Source organism: Zosterops lateralis (genome assembly GCF_965231275.1).
Source record: "Zosterops lateralis genome assembly, chromosome: 1".
Classification (NCBI taxonomy): Eukaryota; Metazoa; Chordata; class Aves; order Passeriformes; family Zosteropidae; genus Zosterops; species Zosterops lateralis.
In genome coordinates, this window is record NC_139762.1 from 12,874,729 (window position 1) to 12,897,569 (window position 22,841).

The window sequence follows — 22,841 nt, forward strand, 5'->3', positions numbered from 1 at the left end:
TGCGGGCCCGGTCAGCCGGCCCGGTCAGCCGGCCCTCGGGCTGTAGTCAGCACTGCTCTGTTTGCCATTCTGGGGAGGGTTCTCTGGGCAATCTCTTGGAAATGCCTTTACGTTGTTCACGAAGTTCTCAGGAAAATCGAAAAACTCCGTGGGTTGTGAAAGGAGCGACCTTTGAGCAGAGTTTGCTTTTCCTAATTAAAGAAAACAACAAAACAAAACACAAGAGATCAGTGTGTTCCAAGGGCTGCATCGCTGCTCGCCCGTGCCTTGGCCGTGCATCGATCTGTTAATGGAAAGACTCGGTGAGGAAAATGGGCCAGCAGCATTAAGTGGGGAACTAAAGCCCTTCAATGACCCGCGGCCGTGCCTGGGTGTGCAGAGCCCTTGTGTGTGCTGAGCCCTTGTGTGTGCACAGCCCTTGTGTGTGCTGAGCCCTTGTGTGTGCACAGCCCTTGTGTGTGCTGAGCCCTTGTGTGTGCACAGCCCTTGTGTGTGCTGAGCCCTTGTGTGTGCACAGCCCTTGTGTGTGCACAGCCCTTGTGTGTGCACAGCCCTTGTGTGTGCTGAGCCCTTGTGTGTGCACAGCCCTTGTGTGTGCTGAGCCCTTGTGTGTGCACAGCCCTTGTGTGTGCACAGCCCTTGTGTGTGCTGAGCCCTTGTGTGTGCACAGCCCTTGTGTGTGCACAGCCCTTGTGTGTGCTGAGCCCTTGTGTGTGCTGAGCCCTTGTGTGTGCACAGCCCTTGTGTGTGCACAGCCCTTGCAGCCGCCCAAAGCCTCTGCACGGTCCGGATGAGCTGGAAACATCCGTGTCATTATAGTAATGGGACCTCACCGAGGCTTCCCGGGATGTCGTGCCCACCGGGACAGTGCTTGTACGTGCCTGGGCTTTTATTCCTTCCGTTTTGTAAAGGAATAGGATTCTGAGATAGTAACCTGGAATTTTTTTTCATACTGCGTGTTCATGAGGTCACCCAGAAGGACAGCACCTGTCAAGTGTGGCCACCGAATCGCCAGTCCCTCGTTCCTGGACATAAGAGCCTGGTTACCTGGGTTAGACATAAGAAGCCTGGTGCCAGATGAGAGTACATGGGATTCCAAATGTAGCAAAGGGTGGGTGCTTGGTGTATCTCACGCTGCTTTTCCTCAATTCTTTGGCTGTGATGTTAAAAAAAAAAAAAAAAAAAAAAAAAAAAAAAAAAAAAAAAAACCCCACAACCAACCAACAACAACAAAGATAAAGATAAAGAAAAGACATTTAAAGTATTCCGGGAATTTTTGTGTCCACCGTCTCTGATCTCTTCTCTCCAACACCCTTCATTTTCTCTGCTTGTCTCATTTGTGTTCTCCATGTAATTTTCCCATTTCATTAATTTTTTAAATTAAATAAAAAAGCCAATAACTTGCTGTAGTTAAAGTGTGGATGTTGTGCATTAAGCGATATAACCTGTCATCTATCTTAATTACTTATCTTTCTCATTATTTTCTAAGGTTAGTGAAAAGATCCAATAGCTTATGTAAAGCTTAGGTCCTGGACACTACCAAATGCGATCTGTTTGCTCCCTGTTTTCATTATAGCTGATTTCTTCCCTGCCTTCTACCAATTCACCTCCTCTCTTTGTCCTATTTTTCTGTATTTGTTTCATTTTAGGTTCAAATCACACCTTTTCATAGAACCTGCTTCCAGTATGTGTTTCTTTTCAGTATTTATTTTAGCATATATTTCCAGGCATTATAGCTAGCACCATGAGGAACCAGCCATGATAGGAACTTCAACATTTTTTCAAATTAAGACCAAACAATGATGAAAACATAAAATTAACAATGTTCTCAAAAGAATGAACATATTAAAAAAAAGTATTTCTGAGCTTTGTGTAGAACCATGAATTTACACTGCATGGCTCAGTTTTCAAATATTTCTAAATGTTTTTATATGTTTATTGTTTATTACTGTCACAACAAGGTTAATTTGTAGCAATTTTTGTATTCAAGGGTATACTGTTGTTTCTGTTGACTGCTCAGTTTCTTCATTTTACTAACAGTTTCCTAATCTGACCATAAGCTACTGTCTCTCTTTGCAGATTTCTTGTCATCAATATTTAGTTTTCTTCATGGCTTATAGCATTCATCTTAATGGAACATCAGGCTGGCATTCTGCTGCAGACATTTATTTACTTTTAGTTGATGTTTATATTGGAAGGATGATTTTCTGGCTGTCTGTTTTCATATCACTGACATAGCGTTTGACAGGCAACCTTTCACAAACTTAACCAGTCTGAGCAAGCAGAGTTTCAAAATACATTATTCCTAAACTTAATCACAAGATGGAAGTATTTTACATGATCCCTTGGACAACTTTAAAATATTTTTTTCTTTCTACTTCTGCTATTGTCTCTGATATGTTTTGTACATCAAAGCTTTTCTTCTGTGAAACAAAACAGAAACTGGTATGTTACAGTATTTTTTTTATTATTTTCTTGCTGTGTAAGAGTTCTGCTACACTGATAGTGTAAGAGTAGTACATTATATTCTTTGTGAAGTATAGTCACACATACATAAATATATATATGTAACATGACTTTTGCATCTTAAGAGAAGAGTAATTCAGAAAAACTACTGGCATGTGAAAATAGATCTAAAATTATTTTTGTTGACTTGTCTTGGTAAATGGCATTAAACCATTTTGATTACCATGACCAGATTTTGCTTTCAGTTATTTAGCAAAAAATTCTGTGTAACTGCAATTGTGGCAAATGAGCTTTTCCAATGGTGAGAATGAGATGATAATTTAATTCTCAGTGTTTGAGTAGAGAGATACTTAGTGTTATTTTCCTTCAAAAGATTTTGTTTTCGATCATATGTTTATCCAGATATTTGGTATAAAAAGTCCCATGCCTCCACAAGCTGTTTCTTTCAAAAAAATTCAACATAATCTGTTCAGGAATGGAAATGCTATTTTGTGTGTGACTAAGAAATTCCATTCTTTATCCTCTGCAGCACAGGTTGGTCCAGTTGCCTTTTAGAAAAGGTTTTTGAGCAACTTATCTCCATAATTTTACCAGATTTCATTTCAGGACTATTTTATTTTATTTACTTCAAAAGCCTGAGAATGAATTAATGTTTATATGGTCTGAACCACAAGGGAATGGTATTGCCAGAGTCTATACTCCCAATAGCCAGAGGAGCAGTTTTTTACTGATCTTCAGCTTTCCTTATTATGTTTGAACACATAGTGTACTCAGCTGGATGAATTCTGACATGCTGAAGTAGCAGTGACAGTAAAAATGCCATATTTGCATCTATGACTATTTAAAGTATCAGAAGTTTGTTATGTGAAGAGACAGGTGCTTGCATAAGTTGTGTACATTGCATTGAAGTAAAGCTATGCCAATTATCTGCCCCATATTGCAATGTTGTCAAAGCCTCTCATCCCTACTCTGATTTTTCATTTCCTGTGCTAGCAGTGTAAAATCATAGAAACATTTAGTTTGGAAAAGACCTTTAAGATTATCAAGTCCAACCATTACTCACACTACCAGGCCACCACTAAACCGTGTCCCAAAGCAGCACATCTACACGTCTTTTAAATTCCTCCAGGTTTGGTGACTCAGACACTTCTCTGTTCCAGTGATTTCCATTAAGAAATTTTTCCCAGTACCCAATCTAAACTTCCCCTGGTGCAACTTAAGGCGATTTCCTCTCATCTCCTGTCACTGGGAGAAGAGGCAGATCCCCACCTGGCTCAGCCTCCTTTCATCTGGTGGTGGAGAGCAATGAGGTCTCCCCTGAGCCTCCTCTTCTCCAGGGTGAGCCCTCCAGCTCCCTCAGTTGCTCCTCACAGAACTTATGCTGCAGACCCTTCACCAGCTCCATTGCCCTTCTCTGGACACAATTGAGCCCCTCAATGTCTTCCTTGTCAGGAGAGCCCCAAACTGGATTCGAGGCCTCACCAGTGTGGAGTGCAGGGGAACAGTAACTTCCTCAGTCTTGCTGTCCACACAAGTTGTGCTGGGTTTGACTGGGGTAGAATTAATTGTCTTCATGGGGGTGAGTATAGGGCTGTATTTTGGATTTTGCTGAACACAGGGTTGATAATTTAGCAATGTTGAACAGGGTTTACACTGAGCCAAGGCCTTCTCTGCTATCTATATGGCCACAGTGGCCAGGAGGCTGGGGGTGACTGGGGGGCTGGGAGGAAACACAGCCAGGACAGATGACCTCACTGACCAAAGGGATATCCCAGATCATGTGACATCATGCTCAGTTATATAAAGTGGGAGAAAGGAGGAGAAAAGGGGGGCATTTGGAGTGATACAGGTTTGTCTTTCCCAGTCACTGTTATGTGTGATGGGGCCCTGCTGGAGATGGCTGAACACCTGCCTGCCATGGGAAGCACTGAATTAATTCCTTGGTTTTTTTCCTTTGTTTTTGCTTTCCCTGGGTCTTTATCTCAGCCCACAAGTTCTACCCTTTTGATTGGCTCTCCCATCCCACTGGTGAGGCATCAAGCAAGCGGCTGTGTAGGGTTTTGTTGTTGTCTGGGGTAAAACCACAACACAAACAGTGATGCCATTGGCCTTTTCACCTACCTGAGCACCATGTGGGCCACCTGGGCAATCATGTGCTGCAGCTGATTTGGAGTGATGTATGGACAGATTGCTCAGCAAAATGAGCATGTAAAGGATAGGCTCTTCCTGCTTTTCCCTCATCTGAGCGCTCAGCTTTTCTGTTGCTCATCTTGTCTCCTTAAACAAAACATAGACTCTAATATCTCTAAGACTTCTGCTCTCATCAGGTTCCATTTCAATTAGTTGGCACAGGAGAGGGGAACTCTGTGATGGCCAGGAAAAGCATGAGCTGCAAATCTAATTTTCGTAGCAAACCAAGATGTACAAAGGATGTACAGTTAAAGTAATCAAAACATTCTCCAGTTCACTGACTCCTTCTGAAAAGCAAGACGTGTTATATTATAAGTAGTACTTGGTTTTAGATTTTGTACTGGGTCTTAAACAGCTGTTTAAAATGCAGAACAAAATGCAACTTGATTTACACTTTATTATTGTAAGCAAATGCTGAGCAGAAACCATCTGTATCTTCTACTGTTAATGTCTACATGGTGCTGCAGTTGGCCAGCTCTTATAAACACATTGTAGACATGAGACACAATTTCAAGTCTTGTTAAATGTCTTTTACATGTCATCATTTTGTACCGTTGAAATGAAACTTTAAAATGCGGGTTATTGTTCTGAAGATTTGGAGTCAAAACACTTCAGAAATGTTGAAGATTGTGCTTGCTTTTTTTTTTTTTTTTTTTTTTAATTTGCTCAAACCCCCTTTGTTTTCAATTAATCCTCAAGTCTCATGGGTCAAACAATTTCTGCTAACTTACATATGCCATGGTAAGTCATATACTGAAATAAATAGCATTTCATGAAGCACAAACCAGTGCAATGTTGTCCCATGGCTTTTGTTCTTTAAGGTTCTTTCTCTATAGCTGTAGTTGGAAGGACTTCCAGCTGACTGGAAGAAGAGGTGCACAAGTACTGCTACCACCTGAGAAGCATCCTTCTGACAGAGAGCTGCAGCCTCTGCAATCCTTGAGTTTCAGGCAGGATACAGGCATTCCTATAAATCTCCTGGGAGCTACACCTAGGTAAGGTTGCAGAACTGAGGCAGGGTTTTTATCATGCACATTACATTTCTACTTACAGTTTTCAGGACATGTAAGTTCTCTCTCCTTTAAATAATCTATAAAGTCTTCAAATAGGCGATGTGACCTAATCCGCTGAATGATCTCATGCCTTGTCAGATGTAAAATATTATCCAAAGTGAATGAAATGAGATGATTTGAAGTTTCAAAAAGATGTCTCTGAAATGCATGAACATATTTGTTTCATCTTCCACATGTAACCCAAATAAAGAGGGCATTATGATGTACTCCACATAGTATACAGTTCATTATGTTCAGCAACGTCTCTCCCTTCGTGTATTAAAGCAAAGTATTCTCTTTCATCTCTGTTCCTGATAAAGACCTGCCACCTTTTACTGCTTAATAATTGAAGGCAGCCTACTACAGAAGCTTAGTGTTGGATGACTGCCTGCAACAATAATATGAAAATTGAGTTAGTATTTTTGATGGCTTTAGTAGTTATTAAAACTGAAGACTGTATGTCGTGACTCCAGGAATCTTTTAACTTTGCCACTGACTTACAAAAAGAAACCCTGACCTTGCTAGGATTAATGGTGACTTCTGCATCACTATAATCTCTGCTTCAGTCATCAAGTCTCTCAGTCTCACTATTTCTCAAAGAAATCATGAGTTAAGGTTGCTATTCTTATCTGTTTTATATATAATAGGATTACATTAATCGATCAGTAGGACTCAGGAACAATATTAATTTATTTGTCAGAATCATATAACACCTATGTGTTGACATATATAGGTGAAACTTCTTCTGGAGTTCCAGGAAAGTTGGCACACTTTTTATAGAAATGCAAATGTATTTGTATATATTTGAAATTCAAATATATGTTGTTCTTAATGCTTCATTATGACTTTCTAAACAAGCCAATTTTCTGAAATATTTATTTTGCATAAATGGATATCCTAAACAAATGGATCTAGTTTGAACACAGACTTCTAAGTCACATCTGGTGATTTTATACATTTTGAAAACTTTGGGAGTTTTTTTGTGTTAGTTTTCTTGGCAACATGAAAAGTAATTCAGTAGTGAATTTTTTTCAAGAGTGTAAATTCTCTAAAGCTTGCTTTTTGCTCATTTTGACCAAAATCATAGCAAAACCAGTGTTAAAAGAACTCATGTTGTTAGCCTTGTAGCTACAGCCTCCTGCATTGTTAAAACAAACAAATAAGGAGAATTTCAGCATGGATTTCATCCATGTGTATGTGAAATGTACATGTCATTCAGCCTTCTATCATTTGCAATGTCATCTCCCATGTCTTTCACAAACTAATGGAGGATGAAGAGGATGTGAAAAAATGCTGATCAAATCAATGACCACTCTGCAAATAGGGTCAGCACAGCAAGGTTTCAGTTACGGGTTTGTCCTTTCATTTTATCAGGAGAAACTGGACTGGTCTATGGCGAATGGGGTATGTATTCACAAACAGGAAAATTCCACCATGGAGTTGTGAGGCTGTGACAAAAGGGTACTGAAAAGAGATTGGAAGACTCTAATTAAAAATGTGTAGCTAGAAATATGGAATCCTTGGAACCTCCAAACCTTACTGTCAATAAAATATATATAATATTTTTCACTTTACCCATTTTATATATTTCTCATTTCTGTATGTAGCAAGTCAGAAAAAGGCACTCTGCTTCTGTATGTCAAATATAGCTTTTTAAATTTCTCTGTAAGATGAATACCCAATAAAAACATTAAGGCCAGGCAGCATGTAAGTGTAGTAGGCTGTGTCTCTAAAGTGACAACTGAGCACAAAAGTGAACATGATAATAACTTTGACTTATTCAGCTCTTAAACATAACTTAGGGTGCAATTGCATCCAGATGAGGCAATGTCTCATACGGTGCTACTATGGGCCAAAGATTTTGCCCTCTTGCAGTTTGTGTGCCATTATTATGATAAGCTTTTCTATCATGGTTAACTCAAGCACATACAGTTTGCCATTCAAAACAGAAGCAACCGAGCTTTCAATAAATGGAATAATGTACATCCTGAATGTCAGATACAACATCAACCATTAGAAAAATCACCATACATGGAAAAATCATTGAATATACATGCCTCAGACCTACTTACAGATACACTTCTCTCAGTAATTTATCTATTAATGATAGAGCTCACCAAACTCACATTTTGCCTTCAGATAACTGTGTTTGGCTAAAATAAACTACTTAACAGTGTGCTGTGTAATGTATCAAGCACCCATGTATATGTCATACATGTGGAAACTAGTTAAATAAATCAGCAAACATGCCAAGAATACATCCAGTTTGATCTTATAGATTAGATTATAGATTATAGGCTCTGCTCTCTTAATGTGGGCCCCAAACCTTCTTCTGGTACATCAACAGTTTCCAGAGGAAGGTTTGATGTAATTAAATTATGAGGAGGGCTGCATTTATTTGCAAAACTGAACAGCTATGGTTTCTGATCCTACTTAACACATTGTTCAAAAATAGAAGATATTAAGTCCAGTTAGGAATTCAAATACATTTTCATTTTCAAGAATAACAATTTTGCACAAATAGGCTTTGAAATAATATCTCATGGGTAAGCTTGTTTTGAGAGAAGATTAATTGGAGAATTACATAATGTTGTTAGTAAGCAATTAAAATTCAACAGAGCCTTAAAATTTACACCTTAGGGAACGCTGGTCAAATTTACACATCTTTCAAAAATAAAAGTACAAACTGCTTCTGAAGTGGTATTACATGCCATGCATATTTAAGAGTTTTCTGCTAAATGATCCATTTAGCATTGCTTAAATTATCCTGGGAATACTCTTTTAGTTTGGTGACTTTGGAACTATCAAAAAATTATTTGTCCTCTGCAACCAAACAGGTTTTGTTATATGCAGTCCATTCCTTGGATGACAATTTCATTTTCTTCACACATATTAATGGTTTACTTTTTAAGGAACCAATACTGAGAATGGAGGATTTTAGGTTGGTGTGATAGTAGGTGTTGGATTACTGAAAAATTAAAAAACTCCCCCATCTTCCACACCTTTGGAGACAGTGGAGAAGGCAGAAGGAAAGGTAATAAAATACAAGGCAAAGATGGTGGGTACTTGTGCCACACAGAGGAAAATGAAACTTGCTGGAGAACAGGGAAGGAGAGGAAAGCTAAACTGAGGCTATACCATGGGAAGGGGTGATATCAGTTTTAGGTGAGATTGAGGATCATGGCAGACTTAATGCTCAAGAAATGGTATGGGAAAGTGACACCTGCTCTCATTTGTTCCAGGAAGATCACAATTTGCAAGTTTGTAGCTCCAGAAGCTCCTGAATTATCTTACAGATAACTTCAGTGTTCAGACTGATAGCTTTAGTGCTCAGTTTTTGCAGTCAGTTTCATGGTTTAACCTCAAACAGCAAATAAGCCCCACACAGCTGCTCACAACTTCCCCCCATGGGATAGAAGAGAAAAATGGAGAGTAAGTGAGGAAACTCCTGGGTTAGATAACTCCTGGTTAAGATAATCAGTTTAATAGGGGAGACAAAAGCTGCATTGTGGGGGTGCTGGAATGGTATCATAAGTTTCTTAGTTGTAGGTTTGATGTGATTTGGACTTTAACCCTAGCCTGGTAAAGTTCCTGTCTTGGATTGTGCTTATCAGAGGTTGATAAGAGTTGCCAAGACAACTCTAATCCTCTGCCCTGGGTTTCGATCATCCTATTGTATTTTCCCCCATCCCATTGTATTTCTCCCCCACATGTCCACCATCCCCCAGGCCCCAGAACCTTCAGGAGAGGTGTCTGACAGGGATTGGTGGGTCTCACAGGACCACATCCCAAATTCACCTGATTTGTTAATGTTGTGTATTGCATTTTGACCTTACCCACCTGGCCTTGTTTCATTGGTCTGGTAACTTGTATCCACCCCTGAGATTTTGGGGGAACAAAAACCCCCTGTAACCGAGGCCAGGGGTCACTCCCCAGAGGCACAGGCCTGGAACCAGGGGCTACCCCCTGAGTTACCCGAATAAAACCTTTTCTCCCTGAGCCTGGAGTGTCCCCTCTTTCAAACCACGGCTGAGACAGCTAAGGCAAAGGTGCTGCGGAGCCAAGACCCACGCAAAGGTACTGTTGGGCGTATCACAGCTAGCAGGGTGGCCCAGCTGACGCTGAGCTGACCTGAGAGACAGATACGCGAAGCAACACTGCATGTGCAAACAAAGGAAAACAAGGAATTCATTCCCTGCTTCCCGTGTGCAGGCAAGTGTTCAGCCATGCCCAGGAAAGCAGGGTTCTATCATGTGTAATGGTGACTTGGGGTAACAAACTCCACCACTCTGAATGTCCCCCCCACCACCTTCCTCCCCCACCTCCGTACACTGAGGATGATATGGGACATCCCTTAGGTGAGCTGAGGTCACCTGTCCCCGCCAGCTGTCCCCTTTCTCTTGCTCCCCAGGCTCCTCGCTGGTGGGGAAGTGAGAGAAGCAGAAAAGGTTTTGACTATAAGCACTGCTCAGCAATAGCTAGAACATTCCTGTGTTATCAACACTGTTTCCAGCTCAAATGCAAAGAACAGCCACATACTAGCTTTTGGGAAGAAAGCTAACTCTGTCCCAGCCAAAACCAGCATGGACAGCTCTCAGGAGGGCACACAGCCCTATCCTGCCAGCATCCCTGCAGCCCAGGAATTTCCATGACCTGAGCCTTTTCACACATGAGCTGTAGTGAAGGATTTGTGAGCCCAAGAGAGCCAGGTTGGTTGTTGGTCACCAAGCCTCTGGAGAATGAGGGCACCCCCTCACATCTTAAAACCTCCTGGATACAGGATTGAGTCCTGTTTTGCATCATTTCTTCTACCCCAGTCTTATTTAAAGCTGATGCTATCACCCTTTTCTATGGCAAAGCCTTGGCTTAACCTCCACTTTCTTCTCGGTCACCCTGCTGGTTTTAGCTTCCCTCCTTTTGCTGCTCCAATTGCATTATCGATTGGGCTGCCTCCAGGAGGAGCTTTTGTTTGACACAGTTGGCACTGAGACCAGCCGAGCACTTAGAGCTCATTAGGTGGGTGGTATTAGATTCTAAAGCTAAAATCTGACACTGCAGCAAAGTGGTAAAACTCCTCCAATGCTATTCATGACCTTCTCTGAAAACTGAAGGCAGTTATTTTATGTGCAATTTTTGATTTGCTGTCTTAAAATATCTCAGTGGAGATGTGAAATTATACAAAATTTTTAATATGTGGTCTAGGCTGGGTTTTTGCTGTTTATTTTTCTAGAAAACTGTCCATGCCATGACAGAGCTTTGCAATGTCATTATTTTAACTTGAAACTGAAAGCAAAACCTAGGTTTGCAAGTGGAGCAAAAAAGAAGTGTATTTTAAAGTGCCATAAAAGTGCTGCCATCACTGAAAAACCAAGCTGAATGTGTTCCATAATTGGAGCAAAACCAGATAGTATTTTTCCTAGACCAAGAGGAACAGTATCTCCTTTTTCACAGCACAATGAAGATAAGGCCATGTTTGTGTGATACAAAACAACACCATGTTCCAGATCCCTCTGCCAGCTTCGAGTTGTTTGGTATGGCTGAAGGGCAGAGCACATTCCCATGCAGAGATACTCATCTGAGTTACAAAGACAGTGGGATTCTCATTCCATGGCAAAAACATATCCTTAAGACAAGGTGCAATGTAACACTGGTACATTTGTAGTGCTTTTTGTTTTGTGGCTGGCCTGTCCATCCCTCCACTGCTTGGTGCACACATACCTTGGATTAATGAACACTTGTGAAAAATGGGGCTAAGATTTAGCATGAAAAGGCCATGAGGAGATAAAATACCCTATGTGCACATTTGGCATGTAAATAAACAGCACACAGTAAATAAAATCCAATGCTGAGTGTCCTGAGAGTTACCAGAAATTATCAGTTTATGGTGTACTAGCTATTATCAGCACTAAATAATACTGTGAAAAAACAGTGTGTGGTCAAAGACTGTATTCATTAAATAACATTTAGTTAACAATTTTCAGTCTTGTATTTTCTGTGTATAATACAAGGGTTTTGTATACCAGTTTCTGAACTTAGTTTAGAAAAAAAATTGTTGTGCAATAAAATGCAAAGATTGGTATCTAGTGAGTATTTCTCTAAAGGAGACAGGACTTATGAGAAATGTCCCACTCAGCAGTCTGGGCAAGAGTTAATCTAGAAGGAAGATAACTGAATTATGAAGAAACAACCTGAAGAGTTGAAGCCAACAGTGCAGAGTCTCTGTAAAACTTCCTGGCTGTTACTGCTCCAAAGGGAACCACAAACAAGAAAAGAGTGGAGGCCTCTCAGCTTCAGATATAAGAAAACAAATTTTGAGCACTCACTGATCGGTAAATACTGCCCTGTGCAAAACATCATTCTTTAATTAAAACTCATCCTGTGTGCCAAAGAGGAGGACACCATGTGGTTTTGCTGGCAGCTAACTTTAACAAGATTATAGGTTTCTCTATATACAATATTTTCTTAACCGGAAGATTGTGGTTGAAAGGAATGAATGTTTCTGCCCTTTGCACCCTTGAACAGAGGGAAAAACTAATTGACCATGAGGAAACAGCCAGCTCAGTTTTCCCATGGCCACTCAAGCTGTTGCACATCTGCACAGAATTAAAAGTTATAATTTCCAACTAAACACGCATACATATGTAAACTGTGCATTTATTAACTGTAGTTGTGTTTAAAGGCCATGATTAAAGATGGCAATCTTCTTGCCTAAAGGACTTCACATGAAAATGAAAGGACAGTTTTTGTCCCCAGACTTGCCTACAGAAATTTAGTCGAAATATTTCCCTATTATGAACTATAATTAAGCAATGCCTTGAAAAAAAATGTAATGGAAACATTCTCCATCATTTTCAATTGCAGTTTTCCAATTAAATCAGAGCATAACCTATTTGACAATTAGCACACAATGATGTCTGTCCATAGTGGTAAAAAAATATCAGTTTGACTTTGCTATGATGAAAACTTTTACTTTTCAAGGGTTGGTGCATGCACGTGTTTGGAACTAGGCTGATATCAAATATGTCCAACTGGAATATACATCCCACTCACTGATGGAATCTAGTGAGAGGTGTTTTCTGTGGGCGAAGTTCAACAGAAAGGAAATGGAAAAGGGGCCAATATCGTAAGGGATTTGGAGCTGCTCAGAGAGTACTCCATATGTTAGCAACTGAAATCACCAGGCAGAGTGTGGAGTGACACAGGGTGGCAGCACAGATCAACAATACTGCCTTCTGCCTGTAGAAAGCATAATAAATTCCTGTGTCCTTGCAGAAATTTGTGATTTTTATTGGGGCTATTTTGTTCATGGCTTATTGTCACTGTGTCATAGTTTTCCTTAAAGATTGTTCACCTCAAGTTGGATTCAAATCAAGGTAATTACTCTGGCTCATTCTAGTGCTAAATGGAGTCATTACTGGGTAAAGAACCAAGCTCTAGGATGGGTAAAGCTAGACATTCCAGGTGAAATCCTAGATTGTTGAGATCAAATGGGTAGGTTTTTATGGACTTTAATGGGGCCTGGATTTCAATGCTAGACTAGGAGTTTCAGCAGATCAAAGGAAAGAACAGTAAGATTCAGGCATTTAAGTCATTTAAGTGTCTTAGGTTTGAGGACAGTGTTGCAGAGGAGGGATCTGACTTGTTTGGAAATTCTAATCCCAAATGCACATTTAGTCACTTGCCTCACTGACCTGATTCCTATGAGTTTTTCATATTTGGACTTCCTGTTGTCTGGATGCAAATGTATTGAGAAAGTGTGTGATGGTACCTTTAGGCAGTGCTATTCCTGGACTTTCTGTACTTTAAAGGGTTCAGTTTGAAAATCTAATATATTGTTTTTATCTCCATGTATTTCCGTTGTGCAATGATACCTAAAGGGCAAAATCAACCTATAACTTTCAGCAGAAGTAAACTTAAGATCTATTTCTCCATGTCTAGGATACAAAAATTTGGGTAAATTTTTGTACTCATATCAGCTGCCTTGTCCATCTGGGTTTCCAACCCACAAAGACATATGCAGCTTCTTAACTTGAAGCATGCTTGTTTTGCCATTACAATCACATGAAATTACTCCCCTGTTTTAAGTGCATGTTAGCAGAATCAAGGACCTTAAGTACACTGTGAGGTAGTGCTCACTCTCTAAATTCTGTGACTCAGTGGGAAGTAATAAATGAATAATGCCCTTGCATTTTCCAGCCACAATGTCAGCATTGCTTTAATTTAATCCATTGCATTTATTTTCTCAGGAAGAGAAGTCTCACATATTAATAATTTTGAAAAAAGAAAATAAAAAGGGTTTTCTTCTATTTGCTTAGTCATTTATTATTCTTTAATGTGCTTTCAGCTCTTGTCCATTGTGAAAAATGCTATAGTAACTGGAGATACAATGAAATTATGACATCTCAGGAGAAAAGAGACTGAAATCTGTGCAATGAGAGAAGAAAGGATTTTTAGCCACTGCTCATGACTCCTTTCATTCATTTTGAGTGATATCTACTCAGCAGCTCTGTCTACTAGACATTATATGAGAAAACAGGTTTTACTTTATTGTATAACTAACACTGAAAATAGGTGCTTTTTTCAGATTTGATTCCTTGTCTTTTGAATTAAAAACCAAAACACTTCACCCGTCCTTTAAATGCTGCAGTGAAGATAAAGGTCAAGTGCTTCATATGAAGATGATTACAATAATCTCCTTACACATTCCCTTCAAAAAGCTGACTTTTCAGTGCCCTCCATATCTTTCATGCAGTCCTTTGCTTCTGGACATCCTTGTTTCATTCCCATTTACTGGGTATGAATATAAGAACACTGCTTTTGTCCAAATGACTGCACATTGCACCCACTATCATTAGATACAGGGAAGATAATAAATGGAAAAGAAGTTAGCTATAAGCAGGAAGAATTCTGCGACGAGTTGAGGCAATCTGTGTCAATGTCAAAAGGAGGAAGGACGTTTTCACAGCATATATTATGCAGCTCTAAACACTTCCTCAAATATACATTCTGAGCACATAGTCCCTATGATAGAGGTTGTAAGGGGATTTTTAACTTTTATTCCTCAGGGCTTCGTCCTGCAATGTGGTGTTGAAAGGCTGCAACTCCTTCTGAGATCATGAAAGCAGTGGCAAAACATCAGCTGATTTAAATACTTGTAGATCCATTGAAGTCTTTCTCCTTGTTTCAGTAACAGTTCATCTCAGCAAAAATCCTAGTCCTTAGAAAAAGGAATTTAAAAGTTCCAGAAGCTGTTTATTTGTTACAGGATCAGATCAGCAAGCATCAACAGCACCATGAAGCATATTCCCAAGGGACAGCTGGGATTGCATACATCTTAGGTATCTGTCAGAATTCTGGGGCTAAGAAAGTAAGCACAATTCAAAGAGGCAGAAAAACCTGAGCAGTAACTACTTTGTTACTAATATTAAGGTGGCATCTCATATTTGCAGGTCTAATCTTGTCATATTTTGATATACTCAGATTAGACAGTAAATGAATTTTTTAAATATCAAAAATGGCTAGAGATAATTACAACCCAATTGTCCTCAGTATATTTTAAAGAATCGTTAAGATAATAAAGGTCATTAAAAAATTGCCCAAAATAGCTCCGGCTATATTATCTCACCTCCAAGTAAAAGTATCCAAGATGATTCCATCAGCACATCACAGCACTGAGAATTTCTATGGAGATGTGAGGTGTAATGGATAATCTGACAAATGTAACTATTATGGTTTGAGCACATCACCAAAATAGCTCCCTGCCTTCTGGAAAGTAACAGTACGTTTTAGAATAGCTCAGACTCAGTTCATATTGATCTACATAAAGAATAATGACCAACCACACTGTTTCAGTAGAATTAATCCAATCTCTTTCCCTGCTTCTCTTGTTGAAGCCTCAAGAGAGAATTATTGATTTCTTATACTGTTATGCTCATTCACTTACTATGTGGCAATGACCTACTTTCTGTTTAACACAGTAAATGCAGAGCTCTGACTGCACGAACATACAGCAGCATTAGGCTTATGCATATAGAGTTGTGATTGTCAGAGATACAATCTGACATCCAATAAGTCTTTGATCTTGAAGGGAAATTGTGCTTATTTGCATCTAAGTGCTCACAAGCAATTGCAGGTAATCCAAATGGAGAATCAAAGCCAGAGAAGCTTTTTGCGAGTAATTCACATTTAAAAATTCTAGGCAAAAAGCAGCTTGGTTTTGATTTGCTCAGATAAGCTCAGAGGGCACTAAATTTGTTGAAGTTTATAAAAGTACCTCCTCTCCAAGTCTCTGTGACTTTGCCTTTGGCCATTGCAAAAGAAATGGTAATTAATGGCACATAAAGTGATATTTATTTGTTCCTTGGAAGTTTCTTACTTGAGAAGGCTGCAACCTGGAGGGGATGTTGATATTGATTATTATAAAAAGAAAATAGCATGTTTCCTCAGATGCTACAACCTTGCACATATACTTGAGAGAATGGAAAGCCAGGTAATGAAGAACAGAAGTGTTTGGCTCAAAGGCTTGTGAAGTGCACGTCAGCATACCTCAGGATTGTGGGCAATAAGCAGTGTGAGTGACGTGTGGCTTTATGGCAGGACTGCTTTGGTGGTGGGCAAAGCTGTCATAATCCTGCATGTTTTGTGCCAAGAAGAAAATTGATTTACTTGAAATGTGGAAAATTGGATGATCCCACTGTCAATCAGTGATGTTCTTTATGTGAAGCAGGAGGAAGGTTCCAAAAATCAAAAAAAGAATTGGAAGATTTGAAAATTCGGGTTGAGTAGAACAAAACTTCCACTGCAAACACCCTCTGTAAATGGAATTTTCATTGGTGAATTTTGATTTGTCTTGTTTTGTTTTGAGTTTGGTGTTTTGAGTTGAGTAGGTTTATTTTTTTTTTTTTTACAGAAAGGTCATTTAAAAAGAAAATGCAGCATTTTGCTCAGAGGTATTGGACAATACTTTGTGACACGAATAAAACTTACTTTCAGTTTTCGTCTGAATTAGATTCCTCAAAATGAATGCAGGCTGTGGTACATACAAGTTTTGATTGTATTCATACTGCAAGGCAGATTTTCATATTTTTCTTTTCAGTCAGCATTCCTCCAGTGTCTTCATAAAATTTCTGGTGAAGCTGGGCGTTGCTCACTCTAGATAAAAGTTATCAAGCAAGCTCTAAGTGTGTAATTAAGACTTATCTACATGAGAACCTTTAGCCAAAGAGAGAGTTTAGCTCCTTGTCCTTGTGTGCATTTCCTAGTTTTCCACTGTTATAAGCCTGTGAATCATGGCTACCTGGATAATGTATAAATGTATGTGTCAGGTGTTTCTTTATTTTTCTACTACATTTGTTGAAGAAAAGTAACATTTTCGTCTATTCAAAATAAAAGAACTATGAAAAATGAAAAAATTTCGTTTTTTTATATAGTCTAGTAAAAAAATATCAACAAAAATTACATTTTTTTGATTTCTGGAATCTCTTAAAAATTAATTCTATTTCCTTTAAGTTGCTCTCATTCTTGTGTTTAACAAAAATGAAGCCTTATCCTGAAAATGAAAAAACCTCCATAGTAATTGAAGAGCAATATTACTACAAGACATTTCTAGTGACAGATCCTTAGATTTACTTTTAATGTGCATATATGACAACATGTTTTTAGAAGTTCAGAGCTATGCCTCTTTAGCTGCTAGTTGCCCTGTGTTGCTTGACAACCAAGTCTTTTACAGTGCATCAAAGAACAGGATCACTAGCCATTTTTCACATGCCAAGTTTCAAATACAACTTTATCTGTTTTTTGAGTGATCTTTCTGGGGGCAAAAGTGCTCATATCACTTTTTTTCACAGTTCAGAAGCAGCAAGGCTTTTCACCTTCTCATGATTCAAAATACTTTACCAACTTTTCTCATGCTGTAAAAGTTAATTAGCAGCTATTATAACATTCCTTTCACTTTCTGACAAGTCATATAGGTGTGTGTATATATACATATATAATTATAGTTTTACATCCTTTCATTCAGTGTGTTGCATCATCTGAACCTGCATGGTAAATGAGAATTATTGTCTCTGTGTTTTCTAGCGGTATTAATGTTCAAAGTCACAGAGAAGTGTCCTTCATATAAAGAAGTTTAATCCTAGAGTAATTAGGTTCTTCTTTCATCTTCTCTCACAAGACAGGAAAGGGGAAAAAAACCTCCAAACCACTAAAAACATGCAGTCATTGAATCAGCCTTTCTATGATGACTGTAAGAGAACAGACAGACCGCAAACTTTCCGAAACAGTCAGAAGAAACCCTTTCATGCGCTCTGGATCGCAGAAACCCTGTTTGCTAATGTCACATATGAAAGGGATTACGTTGGAAGTGAGGCTGCTCACTGCAGCAGCTTCCTTCACTGGTGCTTTCCAGGTTGATTGAAAACAATCAGCTGGAGAGACCTGCCTACACAGAGAAATGGCACAAGTGGCCCTTGCTAAGATATGTAATTTCTCTCTTATTATGCTAATTAAAGAAAATTGCCTTCAATAGTACCAAATGATACATCTATATTGGTTCAATTTAACTAATGTTCCGTAGCTGCATAGGCAGTCCACAAAAGCAAATAAAAAGATATCCCAGTAGAATTTATGGAGAGTGTTCGAGCAACTCTCCAAGAGGAGGGCTGAGGTTTACTGTTTCCACACTACAGATCCTGCTTTATGCTGTTCAAGGGAATTTCTACACTGTTTTTCTGATTTTGTAATGTAAGAATTGCTGACTCTCCTGAATAATCTGATTCAATGAAGACAGTATTACAAAGTGAAAAATGCTGTCTCCTTTGACAAAGAGAATTTGTCTTTTTTGTCAGGATTATGTAATTTCACTTCCCAAGAACAAGAACAAATAAAATAAAAATCTTTTTTAAGTTTGTCCCAGGCTACTGAAGATTCGGTGGGTATCTTTTAAGTTAACATTAATAAAACTTCATCTAAGCTGCCTTAACCCTGATTTAAAGGGAGTAAAACAAGTTATGCAGCAAGTACATTATGCAATGTGGAAAATATAATGCCTGTTGTCAGAACCATAATTTTGTATTCCCTCATTAATTTCCAAAATATCATTGTATCTTTGGGACACACTTTCCTGTAATTTCCATTTGTTTTAGGAGACTAGAAAGCAGAGCAAAATTTATGGTTATTGAAGTGTTCGAATTTATTTTGAGAAAAAAAAAATTGTAGAAATAAAATGTTACTCGATTGACTGCAATAATCACAGTTTATATTCCAGCAGCAAGCATGAGAAATCAACCTTTTCTGGATGCTACTCCGTAACACTCCTTTTTTCTCTAAATGTGGGGGCTCTTAAACGTATATAAAAAGGGGTGCAGCACTTTATTGTAGCTTTGTGGTGACTTGGTAACTACTGGCTTGCAATTTAACTGTCCATGGGTGTGTTAAGTATAGGTGTTAGGCTTGGCAACCATAAAGTTTATGTAATTTGTGGGAGGGTCCATTTCTTTACATTGTGTTACTGTTTTCCTAGCACTATGGACAGGAGCCTAAAAGCACACCCACCACCAGCAAATGAGCTACAGTGATAAAGTAATGACACTGTAATTGCTGACAGTCCTAGGGAAAGCGCCCAGAAATGTTGAAGCTGGGCTTTAGCTTGTGAACTTAAGCCCATGTGGGAAGTGGAAGAGCTCCCAGCAATTCCAGCTTGGGAGCACATCCCATCACCTACAGCAGCAGAAGGACCTCGCACACTCTTCAGCTCTTGGAAAAAGATTCAATTTCAAAATCTCTTAAATCTTAAAACTTGTTCTGCTTGGATGGCCAACAAGTCATCCAGTAAGTGCCAGTTACAAAGTGGTTTCCTGTTCAAAGAATTGGGTGCAAGGTGTCAATGAATTTCATAACTAGCCCCTGAGAGGTTACCCTTTGATTAAGTTTTAATTGGTAATCAAAGTAGAAAGATTCTGCCCAGTTGCTGGTTTCTGAAATCATTAAAACTCCCACCTCCGGTCAAAACTTATCATCTTCAGCTCATATTTTAAGTTAAATGAATATTTGGAAACCTCATTTAAAGCAAAGTGACAGCAGGATGAATGAATTAATTTATTTTGTAGCATTGGCAGGAAGAAAGGAAATGGACAAAGTAAAATATTTCAGCTTTGCTGGCAAGGGATGCATAAAGGAAGACCAGTAGTTTGGCTTTTGAATAATGCATGTAAATTCTACATTGGGTTCCAGTCAGATCACCTAGTTTTTCAAGTAATAGGTTTTTGGGTTTTTAAGGTCTTGTCTTTCTCAGAAGTAGTTGGAAACACACTTTGTTTCCTGTCTGTGCTCTCATTGAATTTTTATCCATCTGCATTATTTTTATTTTTTATTTATTTGCATTATGTGTTGGTGTTTTTTTTTTTTTTTTTTTTTTTTTTTTTTTTTTTTTTTTTTAATTTTATTTTATATTGTTTGGTTTGGGGGTTTGTGGCTGTGCTATCTAAGCACTTCAAAAAACTTGTTTTTTATGCTTAGAACACTCCTGTTACAATTTTTTGATAAATTTTGCAAATAAATTATCACAATACAAAATGGAAATTCTCCAAGGTCCTCCTTGGAGAGCTATAAATTTGGAAAATATTGTATCACCTGCCACTTCCTGACTATGTCTTTCCTATGCCAAATCATTTATATATTGTGGTTATTTTTTTCTGCACCAATGGCAGCCACTGAACTGCTGTGTAGCTCTCTTGGAGAGCAAGCACTGGGGACATGTGGAACATGCACAGTTCTGCAAAGCCTCAAAAGGGGGTGGTTTTGGATGTGTATTTGTCTGGGGTAAGTCTTGGTCTCTGCACATGGTCACCACTGTAAGGCACAAACACACCTGGGGATCCATGAATGTGCAGCATTTCCTGATACAAACTGGAGGGAATATGTTGAGAAAAAAAAAGAGATATATCATAATACCATTTATCCATTAGCTGTTGATTCTTCTCCTGATTTTGTAAATTTTGGCAAAAATCAAACTGCTTTGATTTTTCTGAGAGAAAAAAAAATGCAGTAGATGGAAACTAAAAGCAAAGCGTCACAGATTGCACGAGGTTGTTTTGTGCTGATGGGAGTAAATGATCTTAGAGTGACTTCTAGGTAAAATTCTGCAAACTTACAGATGTTTCCCTTGGAAGAGACCTACCTAACCTCTTACAAAATCTATTTTTAAGATTTCTTATATGACCTTTCTTGAACTTTATTTGGTGTAAAAACTAGTTCTAATAATACCATGAAGACAAAGAGATATCAAGAGAGACAAACCCGAGCTCTTTAGTGAGATGATAGAAATTTATTATTCACAGCTGCATACACACGATTTTGAGTTCTAACAGCCAGCAATTAGTTTAAACAGTAATACCACCAAGGGAAGCATAACTTAGTTAAAATTTACATTTAAATGAGATCATTTGGAGAAATCAAATGCAGAACAATCTGTTATTTTTATATAATATTTCATAGTAGATTTTCTTAGCAAGGTATTCCTCACAATATAGTTTTATTACTTGCTGGTTGGAAATTACTGTGCTTCATTTGAACATGTAGCAGAAAAAAAAAAGTCTCACCAGTTGTCCATTAACAACCTGATGCAGAAAATTATCTCTGTTCAGGAAAGCATATTAACCACGTTAAACTTAACTTTAGCTTGGCCCTACTGAAAGCTAAGCACAGACTTAAGTGTTTTTCTGAACATGAATTGAAATTCCAAGTGCATTTTCTTGCTCTCTTCACTCATCTTCTCAATTTACAGTGATAGAAACTGTTTCTGTTATGAAGCTTTTTGAATTTGTCAGCTATTTTAAATGCTTGTAACCAGTTAAAAACAATGATAAATCATCCTTCACTGAGACTTTGTGGGGGCTTTTATGTCAGAGAGGAATCTCTTGGTATTTAATTGTGAATTTTAGAATTAGAAAAAATGAAAATTGGATCTTCCATATTCTGGGAAGCCCCTTCAGTTCAGTCCTTTCTTAAAATCTGGATTTTTGGCCATTATTATAATTAAAATTATCCACAGAATAAAAAGTTTCTAAATAAAGATTATTGACATTCCCATGTGAAAATAAGTCCATTCAGTTCTGTGTTGATGTTAAGCATTAAACTGCATCTTCAAATGAAGGGAGACTATTTACAGGGTGTCAGGAATCTTTCCAATTTTCCTACAAAGGTGGACTTTCTGTCTGGATTTGTAACATAGAATATGTAATTTTTATGGACTTTGGAGAGTAACTGTCTTTCCTCTGTTACAAAACAAAATTTCCAGCTCTTAGCTTAAACAGGATCCAGACAAGTAACAGGGGAAAGCTTTTGGGATGTAGCACTCAGGAAAAACAATTTGCGAAGAGATTGGCAGAGTAGGAGCCTTAACCCTGAGCTCCCTGGGGAGCACTGCCTTCCAGCCTGGGGAAATACATGGGATGCTGTGCTGGGAACTGATTCCTGGAGTGCCTGAGTGATTCTTTGCTTTGGCTGGCAGGTAACAGGCACCTACAGGAATGTGCCTTGTGGAGTTCATCAACAAAAATACTGTCAGCCAGGACTGTATCTCCTGCTGGAAAGACGGCAAGAGTGTGCCTGTATCCGTGAGACAGATCTCTACTAAATAAACCGAGTATGACAGAGTAGACCAGAGCCTGTAATGGATGACTTCATTATCCATTCTGCACCTAGAATGAGCAAATGTTTCCTAGAGGACAGAGTGAAATGAGTTCATGACAGAAAGCATTTAAATAAAGACTTGATGGAACAGCTAATAGTGAAAAACAGTTACATACACAGAATAAGAAGGTCCAGGACACAAAGGTAGTTGAATTGAATTTATATTAATAGTGAAGAGCTCTGTGATCTATTAATTATGGAAGAATCTACTCTTTCATTTCTTATTTTTCTCCCTTTTTTCTTCCTCTGACCTACTGCAGTGGTTTTTAATACATCAGTGGCATGGAATTTTCTGACTAAAAGCTAAACTGGGCTCTTTGAGCTTTCCTCTCACCGCTAGACAATGCTAATAAAACCTCTCTTGAAAAGCATGAGGTAAACCTATTTTGAGATGGGTAGTTGGATGGGGATCAATAAGGCCTGTGCCAGCAAAAGTTTAAAAAC